Source organism: Pseudorca crassidens, chromosome 12, assembly GCF_039906515.1.
Source record: "Pseudorca crassidens isolate mPseCra1 chromosome 12, mPseCra1.hap1, whole genome shotgun sequence".
NCBI lineage: Eukaryota > Metazoa > Chordata > Mammalia > Artiodactyla > Delphinidae > Pseudorca > Pseudorca crassidens.
This window is the reverse complement of record NC_090307.1, coordinates 71,426,726-71,432,725: the sequence shown is the minus strand read 5'-3', so window position 1 is coordinate 71,432,725 and position 6,000 is coordinate 71,426,726.

Below are 6,000 nucleotides of genomic sequence, written 5' to 3'. Positions count from 1 at the left end.
GAGGCAAAGTGGACTGGAGCACAGGTGGGGAGAGGCATAACTGTGAGCTACTGATTCAGCACAGGGGATATGTCGGAGCCTTTATCATGGGACACGGTGGCAGCACTGGCCCGGGAGTCTTAATTGTCTGTGAGTTCTAATAGGTGTAATATTCTCGCATGTTACATGTGCATTAATTAAGTCACACTGCATTTAGCTCCAAATCATGCAGAAGCCTTGGGTGGTGTTTGCACAGGCATAAATATCCTCTCAGTTACCAAGTGGCTGGCATGCTTTTCTCTGTGTCCACTGAGGTCAGAGAAGGCATCCTGGGGAAAGTGGGGAGTAGTGGAGTCAGCAGGGAGGGTGGGGGGCAAGGAAAGCCTGTCCATCCCCCAGGATGGGGGGAAAGAGGAACTGAAGATAAGCTGCTTATACAGTATAGCTAGTAGGCTCTGAAGTCCGTCCGATGCAGGTTTGAACCCAGCATTGTCACTGACTTGCTGTGTGACCTTGAGCAAGTGGCTTGGCTTCTCTGAGCCTCAGTTTCCTTATCCAGAAAACAGGATCATGATAGGACCCCCTAATGGAGTGGTTGTGAGTGGTCGAAGGGGTGACACATGGGAAGTGTTTAGCACAAACTGCTCCACGATATGTGGGGGTGATTCTAGCCTCCTTTTGTGATTAGATCTGGGAGTCTCTAAATTGAGGTCTGACCCCCGGTGAATCTTCGGGGTTCAGGATGCACCAGGCAGAGCTGAGACTGTAGGAAGCAAGAACGGCACCCTGCTCAGTGCAGTTCGGAGCTCTCCACGTGGGAGGGAAGCAAGTAACAGCAGCAGCTAACCAGGAGAGGCAGCTAACCAGGAGAGGCAGCAGCAGCTAACCAGGAGAGGCAGCTCGGGGTGGGAAGGGGGTAGAATTGTCCGAGGATGAGGGTACAGATATGCCATCTCATCCTCCTTCTGTCTCCTACAGGATATGATTTTGGCTTCGTCCCTCTCCTGATCTGAGCTGCAGTCATCAAAATGGGGCGATAGGGCTTCCCTGGTGGCGCGGTGGTTGAGAGTCCACCTGCCGATGCAGGGGACACGGGTTCGTGCCCCGGTCCAGGAAGATCCCACATGCCGCAGAGCGGCTGGGCCCGTGAGCCATGGCCGCTGAGCCTGCGCGTCCGGAGCCTGTGCTCCACAACGGGAGAGGCCACAACAGTGAGAGGCCCGCGTACCAAAAAAAAAAAAAAATGGGGCGATAGTTTCAAACCACCCTGAGATGAGTTGATGGCAGGAAACCTTACTGGAATAAGAAGGATGTTGCCATTGACAACGAGACAGGGGAATCTAGAGGGAAAGGGGAGGTCGCAGGCGTCCTCCCTGTCCCCACAGAGCCATGCTGTGCAAGGAGAGTCAGCCTCACTTGAAGCTCAGTTGGTCCCCCCAGCACTGTCAGGCCTCTTGCCTTCCTCCTCTTCTGCAGATGGGGAAACTGAGGCCCCAGGAAGGGAAGTGACTTGCTCAAGGGCTCCTTGCCATTGGGTGGCAGCCTAGAGCCCAGAACCTTGACTCCTGGCCCTGGACCCTCCCCTCCATCCCCCTCCAAATCCGCAGCAGCCCACCCCACCTCGGGTGACCAGAGCCACGGGTTATTTTTCTGTTTTATACACACGCGTCTCCGTGTTTTCGCTTTTTCTTTTAAAAAGGGCTCTGGATTCAGGAAAACCAACGCAACGTGCATAATTTGGCAATGATTCCTTGCGTTCATCCTCACGGCCACGCCTGCATACAGATATTGGAATTTGCATAAAACAATCTTGCTACCAGTCCCACTGCTTCCCGAGAAGAAGCCTCCTAGGCGGGGGAGGGGAGGTTTAGGTCGGGCCCTCCTATCCCCGCTCTGTCCTTCGCCACAAAGAGAAATTAGGGGAGGGGGCAGGAGCTCAGTCCTTGGTACCCACACCCGGGGGAGACAGAGAAAGGTGGTACATGGTGGGGCCTCAGGGAGCAGGAAAATCACCCCGTGGCAGCCTGGAACCCTCCCGATTAGTATTCAGCAAGCATCTCGCTCAGAAAGGATTAATGGAGTCTGATGCCTAATATCCTGGAGAACAATTAATTTGCCCACAGTTTTGTCATGGTTGAAAGTCAAGTGCTGGAACAGATCGATGCTTGCGCGGCGAGCTGGAGCCCAGGAACCTTCAGCAGGAGTGGAATTTTAATTTTCCCATCCTGGGCACCCCCTCCCCATCGCCAGCACACCCACTTTCTAATAGTTCTAAAAGCCACTTTCTCCGTGTACAGTGCGTGTCATCTTCAGGGCAAAAGTCCACTGGAAGTCTTCGAAGGCAAAATCCTCCCCGATTTCCATTATGGGATTAAAGTCAACTGACCTTCCTTGGGCTTCTGACCTGTTTTATTCCAACTGTCCTCTCCAGCTCCCCAGCCCCACCCCCTCCCCTGGCAGGGCCCCTGATGTCTCAACACTGTCACCAGGACACTTGTTCTGAAAGATGCCGGAGTGACATGGGACATGGTGGGGTGTGGTGGGGAGTTGCTTATTTATTTGCTTGCCAGGGTTTTACCATTTGTTTATTCCAAGATGTTGGCTTGGAGAGGAAATTGCAGGCGTGGTGGTGGGCTTGGGAACACGGAAAATTGATAGCTGGGAAGGAACGTGGGCTTTGTTTAAAAATCGCTCGCAGCCCGGCTGGATGGACGAGGCGACTGTGGCAATTTGATCCAGGCCAGCGGCTTGGGGGTCCAGGTTGGGGGCTCCGTGGGGGGACAGGGTGCCAGAGGGGAGCTTATTGGCCATCTCATCTGACCCGGTCACCTTCCAGTTGGGGAGACTGAGGCCCAGAGAGGCCAGACTTGTCCAAATTCACACCACAAGGCAGAGGACCAGAACCGACACCAGGTGAGCATTTAATGCTTCCCGAGACTGCACCTGAAACCCTAAACCCAGCTCCTCTAAGTGTGACCCGGGGCCAGCAGCAGCAGGCTCCCCTAAAGTTTGTTAGAAATGCAGACTCTCAGGCCAGCTTTGTGGGTATCAGACCTGCGTTGGCTCGTGTGTTTAACTTCATGCTCTGAGATCGACGTCTTGAAATCCTTTTAACCAATTGTTGAACAAGGATCCTGCATTGTCATTTTACACTGGGTCCTGCAAATCAGATAGCCAGGTCTGCCGAATCAGAATCTGAATTTTAACCTGCTCTCCAAGTGATTCCTGGGCACAGTGAAGTTTGATTGAGGCTTATTTAAAATCCCAGACACCAGCCCACAATTTGGAGGACTGACCAATGAACGCCATCACCTAAAAATCACAACAGAGTCAACGGATGCCACCCACCATCTCTCTCCCAGGAGGAGAGAGCCAGCCTCAGCGGGCAGGTTTCCTATCAGGCTGCACTTCCGCTTACTCAGCATGGACCCTGTGCCAAGGTCCCTGCTTCACATACCCCTGAAGCAGGCACAATTTGTGAACCCATTTTACAGGTGCAGACACTGGGGCACAGGGAGGGGAAAGAAATGCCTTCCTCAGGGCTGCAGGCTGGGGGAGTCTGGGGAAGGCTGAGTAAAGGGCCAGTTGACCTCCTGCACTGGGGTTCAGGCCTCTCGAGCTGGACAAGTTGTGGCAGACAGATAATCCCGATGGTCTGACCCCTCTTTACACATGAGGTGACTGAGGCCCAGAGAGGGTGAGTGACCTACCCTGGTCACACAGCCAGCCAGCTGGGACCTCCTGCTTGGCCCAAGGAAGCCAGCCCCAGGGTGACCTCCACATGCGTGGGTGTTGGGGGACTGAAGAGCGGGGGTCCCTGGGATCTCCCCAGCCCTGGGAGAAGGATCCAGAAGTTTCCTGCAAACCCGCACCCCTGCACAAGTGCGTTCCCAGCCCACTCCCGACCTCGGGCTGAACCCGAGGCTCAGAGAGCACCCCTCCCAGCCCCATGAGGTCAGCCAAGGAGGCCCTCGGCATCCAGGGCCACAGCTGGGGCCTGCTCCGTGGACACCAAACATCTGGCTGCCGGCTTCCAGAACCACAGACAGACCACGGGGAGAGAGGCCCCTTGAGAACGCCTCCGTCCGATCTCCCCCAGGAGGCCCCAAGCCTGGATCTGCCCACACACGCAAGAAGCAAAATTGGAACGAACGCAGGGAGAAGCACGAGCCTGCTTCTCTGCGAGGTTGGGTGGGCTGCCTCAGTTCCCTCATCTGCAGTCTGGGGACAAGAAGACTCCACTCACAGACTGCGATGGCACTGATACTGCCAGGCTCAGGGTAAGTGCTCAGTAAGTGGTCACTGCCAATATCGTTTTTATTTTTATTTACTTTTGGCTGCGTTGGGTCTTTGTTGCTGTGCGCGGGCTTTCTCTAGTTGCGGCGAGCGGGGGCTACTCTTCGTTGCGGTGCACGGGTTTCTCATTGCGGTGGCTCCTCCTGTAGGGGAGCTCGGGCTCCAGGCGCGCAGGCTTCAGTAGTTGTGGTTCGCGGGGTCTAGAGCGCAGGCTTAGTAGTTGTGGCGCACGGGCTTCTTTGCTCCGCGGCACGTGGGAACGTCCCAGACCAGGGCTTGAACCCGTGTCCCCTGCACTGGCAGGCGGACTCCCAACCACTGTGCCACCAGGGAAGCCCAATATCATTATTTTTAACTAGAAATACAGTCATCCCTAGGTATCCGTGGGGCACTGATTCCAGGAACCCTGGCAGGTACCAGAATCTCCAGGTGCTCAAGACCCTTATATATACCCTCCCGAATCATCATCTCTAGACCACTTATGATCCCTAATACCACTGTACATGCTGTGAAAATCACTGCAAAGACGAGGTAAATGCTATGCAAATAGTTGTCTGCACATGGCAAATTCAAGTTTTGCTTTTTGGAACTGTCTGAAATTTCTTTTTCCCCAAATACTTAGGATCCAAGGTGGGTTGAATCCACAGATGTGGAACTCGTGAATACAGAGGGCTGACTGTATTCACCCCACTGTGCACACTCTGAGCTCCACTTTTAACACAGAGAGTTCAAGGTCCAGGAGTTCATTGGAGATCAAACCACTAGGAGAGAGGCAGCACATGTGGAAAATGAAAATACAAGGGCCTGGGCTCAGCCGGGCATGAGTTCAGATTCAGTCCCCACTTCTTGAAATCTTGTGTCCTCAGGCAAATTACTCATGGGGCTGAGCCTCTGCTTTCACATCTGTAAAATGGGAACAGCACCAGAATCACAAGGTTGCCTGATGATCACACGAGGCACTGACTGTCGGAGTACATGATCAAGGTCTTCGTCATCACTAGGTTTTTCGCATCACCGTTGTTTCATTTAAATGCCAGGCCCTAGGCGGACCGCTGGTCCTCCTAGGACCTGATATGATGGTGTCTCCGAGCTGGTTCTTGTCCTCAGGTAAGGCCCTTCCGATTTAGCCTGGACTCAGTTTTGTCCGCTGCACGATGGGGAGAATGCTTTGGCCGAGGTCAAGGGCCCCGGCCCCAGCATGCCCTCCTTGGAAATGGCAGGGGAGCCAGAGGCGGCCTCCCATCAAGGGCCACATTCCCTGAGGAAGGTCGGAGACAGGGCTGGGCGTGGCGGAGGATGCCGGAGACACCATCCATCTTCCGGGCCTGCTCCACGTGCTGGCACGGTTATTAGCGCCGTGAAGATCCGATAATGTTGCTCATCCGTCTGGGAGCCGCATCACATCCCAGCTGTCTCCTGCATCCCAGGAAGGCAAGAATTAGACACGAGGCCTTTCGTTATGGCCCTGGGGATGGCGTGTTCCCACTGAGGTTAGCCCGAAAGAACACGGGGGGCGGAGCGTGGGTTCAGATCCTGACGTTGCCTCCTCCTTGCTGCGTGGCCTCCCCTCTCCCGGTCTCAGTTTCCTCATCCGTAAAGCGAGGGTCACACTCAGGATTGGTGGGTGCAGTAGCTCGGATCATGCTGGGCACACACAAGTGCTCAGGAAACAGGAGGTGTTGGCCTTACTACGGAATCAGCAGCCGCGTGAACCACTGCTTCAGT